Below are 11,216 nucleotides of genomic sequence, written 5' to 3'. Positions count from 1 at the left end.
GAATCCCCTTATTGATCAAGGCAGTGAAGTTGTTCTTCTCATAGATGAACCCAGTCTGTGACATGATCTTAACTACGGGTGCCATTGTTAGAGAAGAAAAGCTTGAAGAGAAAGAGGATTTTTGCTTGAGAGAGAATGAAATAACACAGTTGAATTTGAGAATGATAAAAGAAAATGATTGGAAAGAAATAAGCTTTTATACTTTACTCAAAATCAACTGATAAAATAATAAAGAGAAGTAAATTACCCAATAGAAATTGTCTAAAATAGCCGTTTTAAAATAAACTGTAAAAATTCCACCCATTATCCGTCGTGTAATGCTTACAAACTGTAAGTATAATCGATGGATAATGTTCAGGGAATTAACGGTTAAGATTTAGACACTTCGACGGATGAGGAAAAGTTGATATCCGTCGAGCTTTAAAGTACTCCAGAAAAGTAATTGATTTTTATTTACAATTTGTATATCTACGGATGACTCAACTCGATGGATAATGGTCATCCATCGAGATGCAAATTTTGACTTAGCCAAAGTTTTCATCCAAGACTAAAAATCAGTTAAATTTCTGGCTACTTTTCAACTTGCTAAATAATTCAGATAAATTCAAGAGTAATTAAGCATACCTAAATCACTTACCAACCTAGAAAAGGTAGATTCATCCAATGGCTTGGTAAAAATATATGCAAGTTGCTTCTCACTTGGAACAAATGTAACTCTACAGTACCATTCATTACATGTTCCCTTATGAAATGGTACTTGATGTCTATATGCTTTGTCCTTGAATGTGGCACTGAATTTTCAGTGATGGCAATTGCACTTGTGTTGTCACAGAAAATAGAATCCTTTCAACTTGCAAACCATAGTCTAGCAGTTGATTTTTCATCCATAAAATCTGTGCACAGCAACTGCCAGCAGCAATATATTCAGCTTCAGCTGTAGAAGTAGAAACTGAATTTTGCTTTTTACTGAACCAGGACACAAGCTTGTCTCCTAAAAATTGACAGGTTCCTGTTGTGCTTTTTCTATCAATTCTGCAACCTGCATAATCTGCATCTGAATAACCAGTTAGATCAAAGCCAGAATCCTCCAGGATACCAAATGCCAAGGTTTGGTGTTCCTTTGAGATATCTGAAGATTCTCTTAATAGCTATTAAATGAGACTCTCTAGGATCAGCCTGAAATCTAGCACACAAACATGTAGCAAACATTATATCTGGCCTACTAGCTGTTAAGTACAGAAGTGAGCCAATTATGCCTCTATAACTTGAAATATCCACAGACTTTTCAGTAGTGTTTAGTTCAAGCTTAGTTGCAGTGGCCATGGGAGTTTTTGCAGATGTGCAATCCATTAGATCAAACTTCTTTAAAAGATCAAAAATATATTTAGTTTGACTAATGAATATTCCATCACTAACTTGCTTAACTTGTAAACCAAGAAAGTAAGTTAGTTCTCCCATCATACTCATTTCATACTTGCTTTGCATCAGTTTGGCAAACGTTTTACAAAGTTTCTCATCTGTAGAGCCAAAAATAATATCATCTACATAAATTTGAACAAGTATGCTAGAGCCATTCACATTTCTGAAAAATAAAGTTTTATCTATAGTACCTCTTGTGAAGTGATTTTCCAAAAGGAACTTTGATAAAGTGTCATACCAGGCTCTAGGTGCTTGCTTCAGTCCATAAAGTGCTTTCAGTAGATAATAGACATACTCTGGGAAATTTGGATCTTCAAAGCCAGGAGGTTGACTTACATACACTTCTTCCTCCAAATCTCCATTCAGAAAGGCACTTTTGACATCCATTTGATAGAACTTGAAATTAGCATAGGCTGTATAGGCTAAGAAGATTCTGATGGCTTCAAGTCTTGCAACAGGAGCAAATGTTTCATCAAAATCTATTCCTTCTTGCTGACAATAGCCTTTAGCAACCAATCTTACTTTGTTCCTTACTACTATGCCATTTTCATCCATCTTGTTTCTGAATACCCATTTGGTGTCTATTGGATTCTTTCCTGTAGGCTTGGGTACTAGCTTCCATACTTTATTCCTTTCAAATTGGTTTACCTCCTCTTGCATAGCTACAATCCAATCAGGATCTAACAAGGCTTCTTCTACCTTCTTTGGTTCTTCCTTAGACAGGAAGCTGCTGTATAGACATTCTTCTTGAGTTGCTCTCCTGGTTTGAACTCTGGAAGACACATCACCAATAATCAGTTCAAAGGGGTGATCTTTTGTCCATTTTCTTGGTTGAGGTAGATTAGCCCTAGATGAAGAGACCTCAATGTTGTTTTGATGTGTGATTGAGTTTTGATTGCTAGAAACCCCCCCCTGAGTTTATGGATCTTTGATTTGAGATTGGGGTGCTTTCTATGGGTGATCTGCCTTGACTTCCTGCTCCTTTTGATAACCCGACGGATGGTGAATTTTGAGTACCGACGGATGAGGCAGGTTATCTTCCGACGGATAATACAGATTGCCTTCCGACGGATGAAGCGTTATGTAACTCGACGGATGTTGAGTTTTGTGCTTCATTTGTAGTAGATTTGTCTGCATTATCCTTAGACACTGTTTCTTGATCACTCTCATCATCACTTTCATCACTGACAATCTCAACATTGTCGAATTTGAGGCTCTCATGGTAATCTCCATCTTTTAGTCCTTCAATCTTTTTATCATCAAATACAACATGTATAGATTCAACAACAATGTTGGTTCTTAGATTGTAGACTCTATATGCTTTATCAACAACATATCCAACAAAAATTCCTTCATCTGCTTTAGCATCAAACTTCCCATTTTGATCAGTTTGATTTCTCAGAATATAGCATTTACAGCCAAAGACATGAAGAAAGTTCAGAGTTGGCTTCTTGTTCTTGAACAATTGATAAGGTGTCATGCATCTTGCTTGATTAATCAGAGAGATGTTCTGAGTGTAGCATGCAGTGTTTACAGCTTCAGCCCAGAAGTATGTTGGTAGTTTTAATTCTTCAAGCATTGTCCTTGCAGCTTCAATAAGAGATCTATTCTTTCTTTCCACTACTTTATTCTGTTGTGGAGTCCTTGCTGCTGAAAACTCATGCAAGATTCCATTTTCCTCACAAAATGCTCTCATGACATAGTTCTTGAACTCAGTTCCATTATCACTCCTGATTCTTCTAACTTTGAAATCAGGATGATTGTTAACTTTCCTTATGTGATTGATGATGATTTCACTAGCTTCATCCTTGGACTTTAGGAAATAGGTCCAAGAGAACTTTGAGAAATCATCTACAATTACTAGGCAAAATCTTTTCTTTGAGATTGACAATATATTGACTGGTCCAAACAAATCCATGTGAAGCAGTTGCAGAGGCTCTTCAATTGCTGAATCAAGTTTCTTCCTGAATGATGCTTTAATCTTCTTCCCTTTTTGGCAGGCATCACACAGTCCATCCTTTGTAAACTCCACCATAGGAATGCCTCTAACTAGCTCTTTCTTTACCAGCTCATTCATGGTCTTGAAGTTCAAATGGGATAGCTTCTTGTGTCATAGCCAACTTTCATCTTGACTTGCTTTACTGAGAAGACAAGTTACAGATTCTGCATTAGTTGAGTTGAAGTCAACTAGATACACATTTCCTCTTCTCACACCAGTGAGAACCACTTTGTTGTTTTGATTATTAATCACAACACAGGTTTCTTTGTTGAAGGTTACTCAGTTGCCTTTATCACAAAGCTGGCTGATACTCAACAGATTGTGTTTGAGACCATCCACTAAGGCAACCTCTTCAATGATGACATTGTCCTTTGAAATCAAGCCATATCCCACAGTATAACCTTTGATATCATCTCCAAAAGTGATACTTGGGCCATCTCTCTCTTCAAACTTTGTGAGCAGGGTAGAATCATCAGTCATGTGTCTTGAACAACCTCTATCCAAGTACCAAAGATTCCTTCTGTTTCCCTGCACACATCAAAATCAAATCAAGTTGATTTTGGTACCCAAGTTTCCTTGGGTCCTGCCTTGTTAGCTTTCTTCTTCTGTTTCTTAGGTCTCAACTCATTTGACTTAGGAATTTCAGATTCTTCCTTAGTCATTTGGGTTGGGCCTTTGAAACCACTAGATGCACCAGAATTATCATGCATGTTATGGCTAACAGGAAATGGCATGCTTGGTGCAAACATGTTATTCCAGTAAGGCATGCTAAATGACATTTGAGGCATATTGTATGCAGCATAATATGGATTAGGTGCAAATGGCATGTTAGCAAACTGTGCATTTATGTTCAGTATTACTTCATGGTAACCTCTAATCTTTGCATATTTAGACTTATAAAAAGAGTTTATGCTTAATAAAGAGTTATGCAAATAATTCATATCTTTTAGCCCTTATTTTGATTTATTATTTGCATATTTAGGATAAAATGCTTAATAAAGACTTATAAAAAAGAATCCATGTCTTTTAGCCCTTAATTTGATTTATTATTTGCATATTTAAAATGCTTAATAAACACTTATAAAAAAAATTCATGTCTTTTAGCCCTTATTTTGATTTATTATTTGCATATTTAAAATAAAATGCATAATAAAGACTTATAGAAAAGAATTCATGTCTTTTAGCCCTTAATTTGATTTATTATTCGCATATTTAGGATAAAATGCATAATAAAGACTTATAGAAAAGAATTCATGTCTTTTAGCCCTTAATTTGATTTATTATTTGCATATTTAGGATAAAATGCTTAATAAAAACTTATAAAAAAAATTCATGCCTTTTAGCCCTAAATTTGATTTATTATTTGCATATTTAATATAAAATGCATAATAAAGACTTATAGAAAAGAATTCATGTCTTTTAGCCCTTAATTTGATTTATTATTTGCATATTTAGGATAAAATTCATAATAAAGACTTATAGAAAAAAAAATGTCTTTTAGCCCTTAATTTAATTTATTATTTGCATATTTATGATAAAATGCATAATAAAGACTTATAGAAAAGAATTCATGTCTTTTAGCCCTTAATTTGATTTATTATTTGCATATTTAGGATAAAATGCTTAATAAAGACTTATAAAAAAAATTCATGTCTTTTAGCCTTAAATTTGATTATTATTTGCATATTTAGGATAAATTGCATAATAAAGACTTATAAAAAAGAATTCATGCTTAATTATTTCATATTGTTACTAATTATTTGAAATTGTAGGAGAAAGTCCTCCCGTGCTGCCTAAATTACTTGGACCCCCAGAGATTTACAAAGAAATTCATGAAGATGGCTATAGTTACGGCCTCGGCCGAAGCAAGATACTGGAGGTGACTGCGGCGTCTATGTATGCAAGTATGTGGATGCCATTCTTAATGGGATTAGATTGGAGCACGCTGTCTGGCATCCATATGATGATGTAGAGACATTTCGTTATCGCATTACTTGGGAATTGCATAGGGGCGTGCTCGTCATCTTTCAGCATTGGGATTGACCCAAAGAAATTTGGGTTTGTATTTTTGATTTCGATTTAGTTTGGATTTTTGGGTTTGGTATGAACTTAGAATGGTTAAATTGTTCATATGGATTTGGTTTGTATTTTTGATTTGGATTTGGTTTGGATTTTTGATTTGGTTAGCTTTTGATTGTTAGAATAAATGGTTAGAATGTTTATCATTTTCGATGAGGATTGGTATTTGATTTGTTGGATTGGTTAATTTGGATTGGTGTTTGATTTGTTGGAATGGTTATGTCTTTTTATTGTTGAGTTTGTAGCGTAGAAACAGGGACAGGAAAACTAGGAATTGCAGGAAACTGCAGGCTGCAGAAACAGCAAAACCTGCAGTTTGCAGGTTTCAGTACCCTTCCGCAATATTCCGCAATGAATTATTGCGGAAGCAAGTCCCATCTGCAATGAATCATTGCGGAAGCTTGAAACTTCTGGAAAAATCACACTTTGGTCACCCTATTTCATTTTTTTATAATTTGGTCACTGCATATGAATAAATTCGAATTAAGTAATAAAAACTCTTCCAATTATTGCAAAAAATGCCTGGAACACTGAAAATTTTAAAAAACAGTGTCACTAATTTTTTTTCACCATTTCTAACTTTTTCCCTTTTTTGTTTTTTTTCCTTTAATAATATGTATTAATTCGAATTAAAAATAAAGAAAAAATAAAAAAATGGACATTTCTTAAAAATTAATCAAAAATTAGAGAAGATACTGAAATTATCAAAAACAGTGTCACTAATTTTTTTTCACCATTTTTGTAATATCCCATATTTTCAAATATTATTATTATAATTATTTGGAATTATTTATGTGATTTTAGGTGAATTATCTGATAAGTGGAATTGATGTTTGGGTGTTTAGATGTGATATTATTTGAGTATTTAAATTTTTATATGTCTAGAATAAAATATAGATAATTGTGATATTTTTCTGGTAATTTTTGGAGTGTTATATGATTTTATAATGATTTATGTATTATTAATTATTTTCTGAATAATTACCAAAATTATTTTATAAAGCCGGGAATCGTCCGACTTCAACCGTTTTTGCGTTTTTACAACCCGAAACTTTTCCGAAAACTCCTTCCTAACCTAATCGGGTAATTCCGGACATTTTCCGTGTTTTGACTTTTTCGATTCGGATTACGGTTTGACCCGTGCGCGGCCCGGCGCAAGATTTTCGATACGACAGTTATTTCGGTAATCAATAAAACCCGTATTTTCGAGAGACGGGATATTTTTATATTATTCTCGTATATAATATTTTATAAAAAGCTCGGTTTTGATAATTATCCAATTTTGGTATTGAATCGGATCGTTATTGCAGTTACTTAGCGGCTAAGCAACTAATTTAATGATCCAAAACGATCCAAAACGATCCAGAACGATCCAATATTCCATAAATATAAATAGCCTATTTCTTATTTCGTTTATTCCGTTTATTCATTTGCAACCAGTTAAAACACCGTAAATACAGAGAAAAACCCGAGAAAACCGATACGTTCCCGAGAATCAAACACACGAACGAAGGCGTTATCGAACTCCGATTCGGGCGTGCAGCATATCAAAACGAAGCTCTCGGAATCCTCTTTCTGAATCAATCATCAGTTTCCTTCCAGAAATCACAGTAATTTTCTTATTTATTTATTTATATTCGAATTATTTGATAATTAAATTATGAATTTTTGTTCTTGATGTTGTTGATGTGATTTGATGCTTCCATGTTGTAGAGCATGTTTTTATGGTCGATTTGGTATATTATACTTCAAAAATAGAGTTCAATATCATGTAGTAATTAAGGTTTTAATTTCTGAAAATTTCTTGAATATGTGTTCTTGGTGTTCTTGGAAAATTCTGAAAATCAAAGCCAATTTTGAAGGTGTTATTGAACACCAAATCACAAGTATGAATATCCGTTTTAAAGCCCTTGACCTCCTCTTTCTTAATTCATCATCAAAATCGATAAACGTTGGGTAAAATTTCAAATTCGTATTTTAGGGTTCTAGACCCGAATTGGGTTCTTGATTTTCAGGAGTTTTTGGTTGTTTTGATGTTAGGATTAGCTTTAACATGTTATTTAGAGTCGATTCACACTATTTTTGTGTTCGTTCTATTGCCGGAATGATTAGGTCGAGTTAAAGGTTTTGTTAGTTTGTATTTTTCAATATTTTGGTTTATACGTTAATTGGTTGTTGATTGTGATGATATAATTAGATTGTACGTGTTTCTAGCATCGTTTTGTGATATAGAACGTCGAGTTTGGTTGGGGATTTGCCCGATTTCGAGTTTTGACCGGAGTGTTCATCGGATTCTTGGTGGTTTGATCGGAAATCGTAGTTGATGATGTGTTGATGCTGTTGTTGGTATAATCGAATTGTGGAGTGAATTTGGTACATAAAGCCATAAAAACCCGCTTAAAATCGTGTTGTTTTGGCTACCTTAAAGCTTGCCGGACAGGTCGCCGGATTCCGATCAAGTCGCCGTAGAAGGTGACCGGAATCTGGGCACCATTGTTGTAGTTCTTGGCAAGCATTCAAGCCAAGAACGCGTTTGATCTTCTGAAACCCCAACTCCCATTTTCAATTATGTTTCCCAGAATTTTGTTTTAAAAATAAATCAAAATTCAGTTTTTAGTTTTAAAAATTATTTTCTTTTATTCTAAATATCATTATTTTAATTCTAAAAAATTCATTTCTATTTTAAAAATTTTTATTTAATTCTGAAAATGTATTTTTAATTCAAAATAAATCTTAATTATTTAATTAATTAATTTTAGTTGATAATTAATTATTTAATTAGTCAATTGATTTAAATATAAATTGATTAATTAATTAATTAGTTATTAATTAATTTTAATTGATTATTTAATTAGATTTAATTATTTAAAATTGATTTAAAAATTCTGAAAAATAGTTTCGAGCTTTAAGATATTATTTTAAATTATTTTCCAGGCTCGATAAATCTTATAAAATTATTTTAGGGTGTTTGAGCCCTATTATTTAATTATTAAATGATTCGGAGATCGTTTTAATTCCGAAAAATGTTCAAAAATTCATAATAAATCAACCGTTCGTCCGTTTAATACGAAACGAACGCGTACAGACTCAGAAAAATATTCTGCTTTCATTAAAAATACTTTCGAGACCCAAATCCTTTTGTTTCGAAAGGTCGCTTGTTTTACGAATCAATTTGAGTCGATTATTGATCGAAAAATCATATTTTTGACCTGATTTCAGTTTTAAGTGTACCAAGTCGAACCTTTAGACGAACTGAGTCATATGTGATATGAATTATATGATACGTGGATTATGTGCTTACGTGCTATGTGAATTATGTGCATAGGTGGGTCAAGATTCCTGTGTTTGGCTGATATAATTATGTGTGGGCTATCATATGGGTAGACGATAGGCTTTTGACGCGTAGTTCGTCGAGTGGTTATCGTTTAGACGATTAAAGTTATATCTTTTAATTATAGATGCGGATCTCTCGAGTTGATCGGGACAAGACGTTGGATAAGGAATGAGATGGAATGGTATTGGGTACCTGGCTTCTAGCAATCGCAGGAGCAGCATATCGGTGAAGTGTTGAAAAGAAAGATGGTGATGTCTTGAGACAGAATGTCAGAATAGATGCGATGTTACGAGTGTGACTAACTGCTAAAAATCTCAAAGGCAAGCACCCTAACCTCACTTATCATTCAAGTGACATTAATTTCGATTCATATTATGCAAGTACCTCTAACTTCACTTATTGTTCAAGTGATATTTATTTTAAAATTTATCATGCAAGTATTGCTTTCCTTATTCAGTTCGGAATAGATAAATGTTTTACATATCGCTGAATTAAATGATTCTGTTTATGCAAAGTACTCTTCTGCTGTTCTATGTTCAGAATAGCTAAGTGATTTTACTTATCAAATTACTGGATTTACAAATGTTTTGGGTTTGAGAAAATGAGTTGGTTTGCGAGTATTCCTGCCCAAGTAAATGGGGGAATAAAAGTTTTTAAGGGTGTCGAGTATTATGACCCCTTTCAATAAAATGTTTTTAAGATTGGATGGTTGCGTAAGAGGCCGTGACGGCGGTCCAGTGTGAGCTATGTGTTATACAGGATATAACACCTTGCTAGGCCGATATGTGCCTTGGGTGCCCCTTTGTTTAGTTGGATATGCTTCGGCATACCGGTGTTGCTCCGCGGCTGATCACCGGCGGCAACACACCATCGTTCGAGGATTCCAATCTAAATTATGATATTGTTTTGATATTCATAGAATAAATGATTTATCAACTGATTCTGTTTTGGATTAAAAGTACTGATTCTGTTTTGGATTAAAAATACTGATTCTGTTTTGGATTAAAGTGAATTGTGGTTTTGATTCAGTTTCTTATTTTTTTTTTTTGCTGATACTTACGTTGTTGTTAAATATCAAAGGTGGTATTAGTATAGATGATTGATGTTGACTTCAGTATGGAATGTTGTGAGCATCAAAGTTCGTATTTATATCTAATTTGATATGACAGCAAAATAAGTATTAATTTCAAGAGTTCGGTTTTGAATAAAGTTATGATTCAATCCATAATCATTGTTTCATGTTATTATTGTTTACGATATTTCCGTAAACACTGTTTTACGAGTTTTATTCTCGTCAAGATTCAAAGTATTGCTGAAGCCTTTCGCTCAAAAGTATCAAAATGGTTTTGAATATAATTAAGGAATCAATTCTGGGATTCCTCAACTATAAAATTTTATGATTCAGCAATTATGATTTTTTTTTTGTTCTGCGCTGATGCAGATGTCGGTTTTATATCAAAACGACCCTATATATGTTATAATTAAATTGCTGAGCATTTCTTTCGCTCATACTTGCCTATTTTTAAATTTAACCTCCAGTGAGGATTAGCTTGCGCTGTTTAGCTGCGTAATTCGAGGAAGCAAAGAAGAAGCTTTTGGAAGATGGTTGATCCAGGGTTTGCGGACTAGTGTAAGTCTTATTGTATAAAGTTGTTTATATTATATTATATTATAGTTGTATATTTTATTTGGGCCTAGTATACTTCATTTCGAAGTTATACTAGTGGGTTTAGTTTTGAGTTGGAATTTATTGAAAAGAGTTTAAAAAGAAAGTGAAAAATTTATTTGTGGAATTTGGATTTCTTGTTTCTAGAACTGTAACCTTAAAAGATCTTGGATTAGTTGGGGTCATTTTTGATAAATATCTTCCGCTGGCATATAATTATTGATTAAACAGGTTAATTTGGATTGAGGTTTCATAGTGACGACCAAATCCTCTGACCCCGGATTTGGGGGCGTTACAGGTTGGTATCAGAGCTGAGGTTATAGTAAACTAGAAACGAGAGTGTGTAGGAGTGTGTATAGCTATGTGAGGACGTTTGAGCTCATATCGAGTTCCTGTTGGACTATTGGATATAGTACCAACGAATAAGTTAAGATAGGCGTATTCGTTTGAGATGGTTGTGCTGAGCTAGATGGAACTCCTGGCAGTTGCAAAACTTATATGGTGGAATCTTTCGAGGCTACTACGATTCGACGATGATGGAGATTATCGATATCTTTGGAACGTTAAGGAGCGTCTAGAATCAGAGGGTGAGTCAACTAAAGAGTTCAAATTGAAGATAAGTATTAAGACTTTGGCAATACCTTTTCTTTCTATAATTCCTTTTGACATCTCTCAAAAAGAAGTAATTGTTGGAGGATATATTCCCTAACACTCATTTT

This window comes from Apium graveolens, chromosome 11 (assembly GCF_009905375.1).
Source record: "Apium graveolens cultivar Ventura chromosome 11, ASM990537v1, whole genome shotgun sequence".
Taxonomy (NCBI): Eukaryota; Viridiplantae; Streptophyta; class Magnoliopsida; order Apiales; family Apiaceae; genus Apium; species Apium graveolens.
The sequence above is the reverse complement of the archived record's forward strand: the minus strand, read 5'-3'. Positions refer to the sequence as shown.